This window comes from Scyliorhinus canicula, chromosome 10, assembly GCF_902713615.1.
Source record: "Scyliorhinus canicula chromosome 10, sScyCan1.1, whole genome shotgun sequence".
Lineage (NCBI taxonomy): Eukaryota > Metazoa > Chordata > Chondrichthyes > Carcharhiniformes > Scyliorhinidae > Scyliorhinus > Scyliorhinus canicula.
This window is the reverse complement of record NC_052155.1, coordinates 81,166,852-81,180,344: the sequence shown is the minus strand read 5'-3', so window position 1 is coordinate 81,180,344 and position 13,493 is coordinate 81,166,852. Positions and strand designations below refer to the sequence as shown.

Below are 13,493 nucleotides of genomic sequence, written 5' to 3'. Positions count from 1 at the left end.
AAACCCTTAAAGTATGTTTTGCCACTCATTCACGAAGAAAGGGAAGGTATCGTGTATTGAAAATTGCATTGTGCATTTTGTCCACTTAAAGCTACCATACCCATATACCAGCAGAGAGAGTCTAGGAGAAAAATAAACAAATCCGTGTTTTAACAGCATGTGCAGCATTTCTGAGTCGGAATGCATTTTTGCTGAATCTTACCTTTTCTTCCAAAAAACTTTACAATGTACAATTAATTAAATGAATAAATTATGTAATTTATTCAGAAATGCTTGTTTTTCTTTATAATCGCAATATAATTTTTAGATGAGGAAATAAAATGGCATTTAAAAGAAATATCAAGATCAGGAATTGGATTCTCCTTTGCCCGACGCCACGATTGGAAATCCCAATTGGGTGGAGAATGGAGTGTCACCCGAAAAATGACGTTAAACCCGTTGTGATGCTCCAATCTCCCATTAGTGACCTCAGCGTCCTACCTGTTGAGTGCTTTCTGCTGTGAAGATAAAAATAATAATCTAAATTGTCACAAGCAGACTTACATTAACACTGCAATTAAGTTACTATGAAAAGCCCCTAGTGGCCACATTCCAGCGCCTGTTCAGGTACACAGAGGGAGAATTCAGAATGTCCAAATTACCTAACAGCACATCTTTCCGGACTTGTGGGAGGAAACCGGAGCACCTGGAAGAAACCCACGCAGACACGGGGGGAGAACTTGCAGACTCTGTACAGACAGTGACCGAATCCGGGAATCGTACCTGGGACACTGGCTCTGTAAAGCAACAGTGCTAGCCACTGTGAATCATAGAATTTATAGTGCAGAGGGAGGCCATTCGTCCCATCGTGTCTGCACCGGCTCTTGGAAAGAGCACCCTACCCCAAGCCGCCACCCTATCCCCATAACCCAGTAACCCCACCCAACACTAAGGGCAATTTTGGACACTAAGGGCAATTTATCATGGCCAATTCAACTAACCTGCACATCTTTGGACTGTGGGAGGAAACCGGAGCATCCGGAGGAAACCCATGCACACACGGGGAGAACGTGCAGACTCTGCACAGGCAGTGGCCCAAGCCGGGAATCGAACCTGGGACCCTGGAGCTGTGAAGCAATTGTGCTAACCACTATGCTACCGTGCTGCCCACTATGCTACTGTGCCAAGAGTAAGTCAAAACAGTAGCTCCTTATGATGTGGTGAGGAGTTGTCAATCATAGTGAGAGTGTTCAGAAACATTGTGGTTAGCATCAAAGCAGGGTACTTAAGATGCCTTCAAGCATGAAGAGAAAGATAGATAAACATTTCACCAAGCACCTGCCTCGGGACTAAAAACTGTCAATCGCTGGCTAGTGAAATATATTGTTGCATTAAATTAAATGCAACTTTGGCATTTCAAAGGCTGTCAAGGGATTTAAACCCTTTCAAGTGTTCTTGGCTTACAAGGAAGCCTCTGACATGTATTACAGCTGCTGCTTTAAGCATTTCTCTCTGAATCAGCAGATGTTAGGGAAGGGTAAGTAAAAATTTAATGTACTGCCTGGACTGCTCTTCAGCTTTCATCAGGGGAGACTGATGGGGGTCTCTGATGGGGGTCTAATGGGGTCTCTGATGTGGGTCTTTGATGGGCGTCTCTAATGGGTGTTTCTGATGGGAGTGACTGAAGGGGTCTGATGAGGGTCTCTGATGGGCTTCTCTAATGGGTGTCTCTGATGGGAGTGACTGAAGGGGTCTGATGAGGGTCTCTGATGGCGGTCTAATGGGGTCTCTGATGTGGGTCTCTGATGGGCATCTCTAATGGGTGTCTCTGATGGGAGTGACTGAAGGAGTCTGATGGAGGGTCTGATGGGGTGACAGATGGGGGCTGGGGGGATGTGGGGGCGTCAGTGGAGTGGGGACTGGGTGCATGCTATGTGACCTGTTATTCTTACGGTGAGGAGGAGGATACTCTTTCTTGTCAGCAGGAGGGGCAGAATTTTCATTGTCCGGGGGGGGGGGGGGGGGGGGGGGGGGGGGGGGGGGGGGGGGGGGGCTGACAGACCCATGAGCTTTACCCCGTGCATTACTTTTTACGGTAAACGGGAGAGACTTGCATCCTGGGCACTACTGCTACTGCCAGCAGAGACCATTCCCGATTCTCCACTGCCAGGAACACTTAGGTTCCAGGACAGAGGATCCAGGCCCAGTACTTGGATTTGTAAAATTGGACAATTTACTGATTCTTTTTTGGCAAGTTTAACTGTTTGTTGCTTCTATAATGTTACATTACAAAAGTGACTTTACTTGAAAATTATTTCATCAGTTTTAAAGTTCTTTTGGAGACCTGAAGTTATGAAAGGCATATCCCTCCAGACGGCACGGTAGCATAGTTGTTAGCACTGTTGCTTCACAGCGCCAGGGTCCCAGGTTCGATTCCCAGCTTGGATCACTGTCTTTGCGGAGTCTGCACGTTCTCCCTATGTCTGTGTGGGTTTTCTTTGGGTGCCCTGGTTTCCTCCCACAAGATCTGAAAGACGTGTTTTTTAGGTGAATTGGACATTCTGAATTCTCCCCCATGTGTACCCGAACAGGCGGCGGAGTGTGGCGACTAGGGGCTTTTCACAGTAATTTCATTGCAGTGTTAATGTCAGCCTACTTAATAATAATAATAATAATAATCACTTATTGTCACAAGTAGGCTTCAATTAAGTTACTGTGAAAAACCGCTACTTATGACAATAATAAAGAATATTATTATATAAATATCAGTCTTCTTTTTTTTTAGCTTTTGGCCCCTAACATTTGTTCAACCATTGTCCAAGCTTAATACATCTACACATGTTGTAAATGTATTAATAATTTCGTATTTCTCCAGATTAGGAACGACATAGACAGTTAGTGCATACTACTAGTGCCGTGGTTATTTTAAGTACAATTGGCCTAGAAATTGGATTGTGCATGAATTGAGCACAAGAGCTGTGTGGAGAGGCCTGCTTGGCACCCTGCAGTTCAGCTGTCAATATTAAATAGGGCTCAGACCTCAAAATGCTGGGGGCATCTTCACCAAAGATGTGCTAGTCCACCGCTCAGTTGCTAAATGTCACAGTTGATCCCAACTTCTAGAAATGAATCAATTATGTCTTCTCACATATTTGAAAAGTCATCTTCAATGTGAGGTATTACTTTCAGGGTCTCACTGGAACGACGGAGGTTGAGGGGCGACCTGATAGAGGTCTACAAAATTATGAGGGGCATAGACAGAGTGGATAGTCAGAGGCATTTCCCCAGGGTAGAGGGGTCAATTACTAGGGGGCATAGGTTTAAGGTGTGAGGGGCAAGGTTTAGAGGCGATGTACGAGGCAAGTTTTTTACACAGAGGGTAGTGGGTGCCTGGAACTCGCTACCAGAGAAGGTGGTGGAAGCAGGGATGATAGTGACATTTAAGGGGCATCTTGATAAATACATCAATAGGATGGGAATAGAGGGATACGGACCCAGGAAATGTAAAAGATTGTAATTTAGTCAGGCAGCATGGTCGGCACGGGCTTGAAGGGCCGAAGGGCCTGTTCCTGTGCTGTACTTTTCTTTATTTTTATTTTTTTAATGTAAAAAGCTGGTTTGTCATAAATGCGCACAAATTCCGAGTGTGCCCTTACCAGAGATTTTGATGATCAAAAATCTTAATTTCCCATTTTCTTTTCTCTTTAAAGATAATGAATCTTTGGCTAAGGAGCATAACATAAATTGGGAGCTCTTGCGGGATTTCGAATCTGCAGGCATATCCCAGTGCTGGTACTTGCTGAGGTTAAGGCTGATTAGATTTCCACAATGAATTTTACTTAATTTTACAATTGAAAAACAGAATGGCTTGTGAATTGCTCTGACTTTTCTAGAGATGGAAGATTTATCCATAATTAATTTGCAACAATTAACCAAGGTTAGATCAATTGCACTAGCAGAATAGTTAGAGATAAAAGCAGGAACTAACAAAGCAGGCACAATTGAGATGAGAGCACAAATTCTGCGACTAGAAGAAGAAAAGATTCATTTGGATAGCAATTCAATTGAGTTGGCTGGAATTCAGTTGCAAATGAAGCAGCTGGAAATAGAAAAAAACTCAAAAAAGTTAAAATTGGAAAAAGTGAAAAAAGAAAAGGAAAGATAAAAGAAGAAGAAATAACTTGGAAAAAGTTCAAACTGGAAAATGTAATGAAAAAGCAAAAGCTTGAGTTTAAGTTTTGAAGAGAGAAATAAATATTGGCCAAAGGACATATGGGGCGCGGTTTACCCGGATAAAAACAGTGTCCCATTTCGGGTGTGTTTAGTGGTGTTTTTCTCAGCACCAACCGCACCGAGAATGGCACAGCTATTGAACAGGACTTTGCCTTTGTTTTGCTTTATCTCATGTTCTGCATTGACAAGCTCTGTTTGTCAGTGCAGGAAGAGTATTCACAGATTGGGCACCATTTTTAAATGATGTTCTCTGATCTTTCAACCCCCCCCCCCCCCCCCCCCCCCCCCCCCCCGGGCCACCCCACCAGTCTTGCATTCCAGGGTGACACTACCAGGGTTCCCAGGCAGCATTGCCAAGGTGCCGGGCTGGCAATGCCAAAGTGCCCAGATGCCAGAAGGAGTGCCAGGGTACCACACTGCCCAGAGGTCAACCACCCAGAGGTCTCTAATGGGACAGGGGTGGGGGATGGGGTGTGGGAAGGTGGGGGGGGGGGGGGGCTGGTTGGCGGAGCTTGAGTGACAGAGGTTTCAAATGCTTCGGGTGTGAAATGTTTTCATGGTGAAACTTTTACTGTGACAGATTTTCATTCCTTCTAACAACGGATAGTGCTCCTCGCTCTTCTTGATCCTCCATTGTCTAGTGCTACATCTAGGTGTGACCCCCAAGACGCACATCAGAGGTACAGGCAGCCTTCTGCCTTCCATACCCTGTTCTGCCTGCTGACCTTAAGATGCACTGGTGACAGGAAGGGGAGATTCAGAAGAACTGGAGACCATCTTAATCTCCTTGGTGGAAGGCCCTGGGATGGGCGCCAGCTCTTCCTCCTCCCTGAGGGTGCCTGTAGAGCCTGGGGGAATCCGTGGGACAGAGGGGCAGCTGGAGTGAGCTCCAGAAGCCTCTGAGTCATCTGGCACTGCCTGTCCTGAAGGCTCCCCATTGTCTGCCCCATGGTGTCGACGCCCTCAGCGATAATCTTCAGTGACTGCACCATACTCTGCAGTGCCTCGGCAATATCCACCTGCATTCGACACATGTCCCTTGTCGAGTGGGACATGGTGTCAAAGCCCTCAGCCATGGTCGTCAAGGCCCGGACGTCATACTCCAAATTTTCCATTGCGGTGGCCACCCTAGAAGTGTTTACCTGAATGCCACGCAATGTTGTTACCATCTCATGCACCTACGAGCTTTGGAACTCCTCGAATCAGCCTTGCAGTCTCTAGAATGTAGCTGCTACCCCCTGCTACATCTCACGTCTGTGGCCTATCACTTGCATCAGCTCTTGTTCATCGAGTGTATGTTTCTACGCTGGTGGAAGGTGGGAGTAATAGCTGTGAGACATTTCTGGTGTTCCCCTCAGAGCTCTCCTGCAAGGTGTTTCCTTGGCTGGTGGGGAGGGGGACTCAGCACAACTCCTGATCGCCAGGCGTCACCAAATGTTGATGCTGCAAGGCAATGGTCTATCTTCTCCTGCGGGGACAAAGAGAGGGCATTCTGAGTCACACACTTGATGAGTTCAAGGTTCAGGTGGTATGTGTGGGCACCACGCCTAAACATTAAGGGGTTGTGCTGGTGGGTTTCGGGGGGTTCTGAGGAAAAAGCTTAAAGATCGGATGTTGGGAGGGTATAGCCTATACTGGTGGGGGGGTGGAGGTTTGAGAAATGGAAAAATTGAAGGGTGACAGGTGGGACTGATGCCAGAAGAGAGGTGGTAACTGATTCTTGCAGTAGAATGTTGTTCATCGTCTTCTGACATTGGGCAGTGTTCCTCCTGGTCATGCTGCCCACACTCAGTAGAGCTGCCACTGCCTCCCAGGTGGCATTGCTGACCCTGCTGCTGATCTCTGACCCCCCTCGGAGGTACAGGGTGCCCTGCCTCTCATCCACTATGTTGAGAAGCCTGGCCAGGTCAGCATTCCCAATGCGGGTAGCAGGTTTGCGTGCTGCTACTTTTATCTCTTGACTGTGAATGAGTGCTGAGGGACTGTTGAAAAGCAGCCCCACCTTGTTAGTGGCGTGCAGCTGAGGCACGAGTTAAGCAAATCAGATGGCAAAGGAGCCAGGCATGATTCACGTGAGGCTCATTTTTTGTACTAAGTCCGGGTGAATATGGATCCCACTGTCGCCAATACAGCCAGCGCAAAACACCCCACCAAACTCACCCAAAACCAGACGTCAACTTTGGTCCGTCGCCTTTTTGTGGATGAATCTCGGCCCAAATAAAATGTTTGCAGAATTTGCGAGGAAGAACGAAACGCTGTGGAACTGGCCGTTTCGCTCACTGAAGTGGAGAACAAAATTTTGAGAATGTGCACGAGCTAATGAAACCAAGAATTCGGAAATAGCAGCGCAATAGCTATTAGGGTCTCCAAAGAGTCTCCCAGGGAATGAGAAGCAGCGGTTCTAGCAGATGTTTATTATCCATCACATAGCCAGTTAGGGGGCAGTAGATTTCCATTTGTAAACCCACAGGGGAGCTGGAGGAACAGAGAAGAGTCCAGTTATATGGAGAAGACAGAAGCTGTTCCAGTCAAGAAAACTGATAATGCAAATGATAAAATTGACATAAATAAACCAGTATGTTTTTATTGAATATATAATTATCAATCTTATATTAAGGAATGCTTGTTTTAACTAATCCTTGATCAAAAGAAATCAATCTTTTGTGTAACAGTTTGTGATTTTCCATTTTGTTATTTAGTCCAGGAGGGGCAGTTATTTTATGTGCTAGCTAATTGAATTATATAAAACCAAAAGCAGAAATTCCCATCTTTGCCGCATTCTTTGCTTTCCTCAGTCTTTTCCTTTCCTTCCAATCTTCAGGCTTTCAAAACATAAGTTTGGTATCATCTAACCACAATTCCAGATTATTTCTCATCTTCTCTGGTATTCTTTTCAACCTTGGCTGTGTCCTGTTAAGTTGGCTTTGATTCTTCATCCAGGTTCCTCATTTAAAGTCAAAATACATTGAAATTTGCCATATCGATCTCTAATAATATTCCACCAGATATCAGCCACTTTAGCACACTGGGCTAAATCGCTGGCTTTTAAAGCAGTCCAAGGCAGGCCAGCAGCACGGTTCAATTCCTCTACCAGCCTCCCTGAACAGGCGCTGGAATGTGGCGACTAGGGGCTTTTCACAGTAACTTCATTTGAAGCCTACTTGTGACAATAAGCAATTTTCATTTCAACATGATTAGTGGTCCCAAGTATAGAAAAACTTGAACGTTCACAGACGGGCAGGGATCTGGGAGAAGCAAATCAAACCAGACCTCAGTAAAAATATCGAAGCTAAAAGGAAGTATTTAAATATGGGCCACTTATTCATTTCTGTTACTTATGGAAATCATGGAATTCTTACAGTGCAGAAAGAGACCATTCAGCCCATCATGTCTGTACTGACCCACTGGCAGAGCACTCTACCTAGGCCCACTCCCCCGTGCCCAACCCTGGAACCTAACCTGCACATCTTTGGACACTAAGGAGCAATTTAGCCTGGCTAGCCCATCTAATCTGCACACCTTTGGACAGTTTGAGGAAATCGGAGCACCCGGAGGAAAGCCACGCAGACACGGGGAGAACGTGCAAACTCCACACAGTCACCCAAGGTTGGTGAATTGGACATTCTGAATTCTCCCTCTGTGTACCCGAACAGGCGCCGGAATGTGGCGACTGGGGGCTTTTCACAGTAACATCATTGCAGTGTTGATGGAAGCCGACTTGTGACAATAAAGATTATTATTTTTTAAAAGGTTGGAATTGAACCCGGATCCATGTGAGGCAGCAATGCTAACCACTGTGCCATTGTGCTATCATTATTATGCAGAACAAGTGAAATTCATTCATTATAAAAGTGCCTTCTTTAACAGTATGTGCTGGTAAATCAGAACTGCAAATTTCAACTCTGGCACAAAAATACTCTAGCTGTTCTTAGAAGATTAAAGCAGTGTGAAAATAGAACAGAGGCGGGACTGCAGCTTTCTGTTTCACGGTGCCATCTGTTCTCTGTATGTAAATTCCTTCTTATCCTCCTCTAACCTAATACAATCATGTTATGTCGAAGTAACAAAGCTTTTCATGCAATTTGCAAAAACACTTCATAGTCCTCTTGAATAACTTCACCTCAGTCCACATATTCATAATTCTTTTCCATTTTAAGCGTAAATTTAAATCAACAATAGTTTTGGGCCCCTTCAGAGATTGGAACGGAGGAGGAAGGGGGAAGGGGAACCCTGAAAATACCAGCACCGGGTAAAGTGTCAATTTCAAGGTGCCAATTCCAGTGCAAAAAATAATCAAGGATCCCTCCCACCCGGCTTACTCACTTTTCCAACTTCTTCCATCGGGCAGGAGATTCAGAAATCTGAGAACACGCACGTACAGACTCAAAAACAGCTTCTTCCCAACTGTCACCAGACTCCTAAATGACCCTCTTATTGACTGACCTCATTAACACTACATCCTGTATGCTTCAACCGATGCCAATGCTTATGTAGTTACACTGTATATCTTATGTTGCCCTATTATGTTATCATGTATTTTCTTGAATTTTGTTTAATTCCCCTTTCTTCCATGTACTGAATGATCTGTTGAGCTGCTTGCAGAAAAATACTTTTCACTGTACCTCGGTACACGTGACAATAAACAAATCCAATCCAATCCAATTGCCAGAGCAGGGGGAGAGTCTGCAATTGAAACCGAGGAACATTGTTCAGAATAAGCAAAATGCTGTGGGTTCTGGAATCTGAAACAAGATCTGGAAAAGCTCAGCAAGTCTGCCAGTATCTATCAGGACAGAAACAGAGTTAACGATTCGAGTCCATAGACTCTTCCTCAGAACTGAAAGGAGGGAGAATGTGTTAGAGTAAAAGAAACTGCAACAAAAAGTAGCAACTTTAAGAACAAAAGATGGTCTGGCATGAGGGGGGGGGGGGGGGGGGGGTGAGGTGTTTTACATTGAGGAAATACATTTATGGGATATTTTTAAAAAGATAGTGGGGTTTAAGATGGAGGAGAAAGGTCAAAATCTAAAGTTGCCAAACTCAACGTTAAGTCTCAAGGGCGGCAATGTGCCCAATCGGAAGATGAGATACTGCTCCTCCAGTTTGTGCCGGGCTTCACTGGAGCATTGAAGGAGGCCAAAAATGTACATGTGGGCATGAGAGCAAGCAAGCACAGAAAGATTGGGGTCCTGCTTGCAGCTTGAGCGAAGGTGCTCCGCAAAGCGGTCACCCAGTCGACGTTTAGTCTCCCCAATGTAGAGGAGTCCACGTTGGGAGCAGCGAATATAATAAACTAAATTGAAGCAAGTGCAAGTGAAAAGCAGCTTAACCTGAATGGAATGGAATCTTTGGGGCCTTAAATAGTGAGGAGAGAGGCAGTTAAGGGGCAGGTGTTGCACTTTGTCCAATTGCAAGGGAAGTTGCCGTGGGACGGGGATGGGGAGTTGGGCATGATGGAGGAGTGGAACAGGGTGTCACAGAGGGAGTGGTCCTTGCGGAGTGCTGACGAGGGAGGCGGGTGGTGAGGGGAAGGGAAGATGGTAGCATCGTGCTGGAGTTGGCAGAAATGGTGCAAGATGATACTTTGAATTTGGAGGCTAGTAGGGTGAGTGGTGAGGACAATGGGGACTCTATCATGGTTCTGGGAGGAACGAGAAGGAGCGAGGCAAGACAGCGGGAGATGGGTTTAACCCACAGAGTTTAGAAGTTTGATAGGAGCTTGTCAGAGGCTGACCTTTCAGTTTCGAAATGGACAGACAGGTTACTCAAGGCCTCATTAAATTAGTCACTACACAGAGTGTCCATTAATTGTGTTCATCCGTGTGCTTCAGGCTGGCATTAAACATTCAACCTGTTCTTTTGGCACTAAAGTACTAAAAAATGTACTTCATATTTGAAATAATAAAATGTCCCAAGGCACCTCACCGGAACATATAAAATTTAAAAATGACACCAAGCTACATTGCCAAATATTATTATTATTTATTTATTTTTTCTAAATTTAGAGTGCCCAATTAATTTTTTCCAATTAAGGGGCAATTTAGTGTGGCCAATTCACCTACTCTACACATATTTGGGCTGTGGGGGTGAAACCCACGCAAACACGGGGAGAATGTGCAAACTCTACACGGACAGTGACCCATAGCCGGGATCGAACCTGGGACCTCAGCGCCGTGAGGCAGCTGTGCTAACCACTGCGCCACCGTGCTGCCCCCATTACCACATATTAGGTCAGGTGACCTGATGGCTATCAATGCTGATCTAACTTTAATGATGCTAGGTCTTCAGGGCTGCAGTGCTGACTTTAATCACAGCAGCTATCAATTACTACTGCTTTGCAGTGTCTGTATGGAATGTCTCCTAATCATAGAATTTACAATACAGAAGGAGGCCATTTGGCCCATCGAGTCTGCACTGGCTCTTGGAAAGAGTACCCTACCAAGGCCCACATCTCCACCCTATCCCCATAACCCAGTAACCCCACCCAACACTAAGGGCAATTTTGGGCACAAAGGGCAATTTAGCATGGCCAATCCACCTAACCTGCACATTTTTGGACTTTGGACTAAAATTCACAAGACTCTGGGGTGGTCCCGGCGGATTGGAAATTAGTAAACGTGATACCACTGTTTAAACAAGGAGGTAGGCAGAAAGCGGGTAATTATAGGCCAGTTAGCTTGACTTTGGTCGTAGGGAAGATGCTGGAATCTATCATCAAGGAAGAAATAGCAAGGCATCTGGATGGAAATTGTCCCATTAGGCAGATGCAGCATGGGTTCATAAAGGGCAGGTCATGCCTAACTAATTTAGTGGAATTTTTTGAGGACATTACCAGTGCGGTAGATAACGGGGAGCCAATAAATGTGCTTTTGACAAGTGCCACACAAAAGATTGCTGCATAAGATAAAGAAGCATGGCATTAAGGGTAAAATAGTAGCATGGATAGAGGATTGGTTAATTAATAGAAAGCAAATAGTGGGGATTAATGGGTGTTTCTATGGTTGGCAATCAGTAGCTAGTGGTGTCCCTCAGGGTTCAGTGTTGGGCCCACAATTGTTCACAATTTACATAGATGATTTGGAGTTGGGGACCAAGGGCCATGTGTCCAAGTTTGCAGACGACACTAAGATGAGTGGTAAAGTGAAAAGTGCAGAGGATACTGGAAGTCTGCAGAGGGATTTGGATAGGTTAAGTGAATGGGCTAGGGTCTGGCCGATGGAATACAATGTTGACAAATGTGAGATTATCCATTTTAGTAGGAATAAAAAGGGATTATTATTTAAATGATAAAATATTAAAACATGCCGCTGTGCAGAGACCTGGGTATTCTAGTGCATGAGTCGGAAAAAGTTGGTTTACAGGTGCAACAGGTGATTAAGAAGGCGAATGGAATTTTGTCCTTCATTGCTAGAGGGATGGAGTTTAAGACTAGGGAGGTTATGTTGCAATTGTATAAGGTGTTAGTGAGGCCACACCTGGAGTATTGTGTTCAGTTTTGGTCTCCTTACCTGAGAAAGGATGTCCTGGCTCTGGAGGGTGTGTAGAGGAGATTCACTAGGTTAATCCCAGAGCTGAAGGGGTTGGATTACAAGGAGAGATTGAGTAGACTGGGATTGTACTCGTTGGAATTTAGAAGGATGCGGGGGGGATCTTATAGAAACGTATAAAATTATGAAGGGAATAGATAGGATAGATGCGGGCAGGTTGTTTCCACTGGCGGGTGACAGCAGAACTAGGGGGCGTAGCCTCAAAAGAAGGGGAAGTAGATTTAGGACTGAGTTTAGGAGGAACTTCTTCACCCAAAGGGTTGTGAATCTGTGGAATTCCTTGCCCAGTGAAGCAGTTGAGGCTCCTTCATTAAATGTTTTTAAGATAAAGATAGATCGTTTTTTGAAGAATAAAGGGATTAAGGGTTATGGTGTTCAGGCCGGAAAGTGGAGCTGAGTCCAAAAAAGATCAGCCATGATCACATTGAATGGCGGAGCAGGCTCAAGGGGCCAGGTGGCCTACCGCTGCTCCTAGTTCTTATGTTCTTATGTCTTCACAAACTGAAAGGACTTCCACTCGATGAACATGCAGCTGGTGTGTGACCATGAGCTGCGCATCATGCACATCTGCGCACAATACCCAGTCACTGTGCACAACGCCATCATCCTGACACACCCGACAGTTCCTGACACCTTCGAGGTGCTCCCCCGGGTGAAGGGTTGGCTGTTTGGGGTTATTCGCTGCCATCGTGCCTGATGACGCCTATCTGCAGGCCTGCTACAACAATGCCCATGCAGCAATCAGGGGTGTGATCGAGCAGTGCATCATCATCCTGAAGATATGTTCAACTGCCTGCACCATGGCATGAACGTCCCATCCCCGCCTCCAACCCGGCCAACCCACCCCCTCCCATGACTACCCTCACACTCTCTGCACCACGCCCCCACACCTGCAACCCTCCCCGTAATTCCTACCTGCCTCACTACAGGGTGTGGGCCTCCCCAGCCCCCCCCTGCCGCCAACCCAGCCCAGCCCATCCCTCACACCATTTGGATAGAGCACCAAGGCATGCTGAAATGTTGTGAACAGGTGTTTCCATAAAAACATAGAAAATAGAAACAGGCGGAGGTCATTTGGCCCTTTGAGCCTGCTCATGGCTGATCATCATGTTCAATACCCTGATCCGGCCTACCCCTCATATCCCTTGATCATTTTATCCCAAAGAACTATATCTAATTCCTTCCTGAAATTGTACAATGTTTTGGCCTCAACTACTTTCTGGGATAGTGAACTCCAAAAAAAACACCACTCTCTGGGTGAAGAAATTTCTCCTCATCTTATTGTGAAAACGTGAACATTTATGTACACGTAGCCCCTAACGTTATCCAATGTACATCACCCGTGCCTAATTGTGTCTACCTTTCTGGCCTTATGGGCACCAATGTTACATCTACGTCTATGTAGATCCCCAGGCAATACCTCAGGGATGGAGGCGGCCTGTTGCGGATCCCAACCTGTGGCATGGGTCACCTTTGGCGTCCGTCCTCTGGAATAACCGGGCCTGGATGGGCCCTGAAGTTGCCCGGGTGTCCCAAGTGGAATGGTGTCACCCGGTTCTGCCCGCTGCTCATCGGATGTGCGAGGGACAGAAGAGGAAGGGAGTCCGAGGTGCTGCGGTGTTCCAGTACCTCCCCTGCAGGAGGCACTGGCAAGGGCCCCATTATTTCCTCCTCCCTTGGAGTGTCGGAGGGCACCCAGGCTACTCCGTGTGACGGGATGCACCCAGAGCAAAC

At 46.0% G+C, this 13,493-nt stretch overlaps 1 long non-coding RNA gene across 1 annotated transcript; it reads right to left on the bottom strand.

Annotated features, from left to right (window-relative positions):
- Positions 1 to 237: 237 nt before the first annotated feature.
- On the bottom strand, positions 238 to 8,595 carry LOC119972478. Its single transcript, XR_005462050.1, has 3 exons — positions 8,536 to 8,595; positions 6,373 to 6,687; positions 238 to 497 (listed from the first exon to the last, which is right to left on the bottom strand). It is a non-coding gene; the product is annotated as an uncharacterized LOC119972478 (long non-coding RNA).
- Positions 8,596 to 13,493: the final 4,898 nt, after the last annotated feature.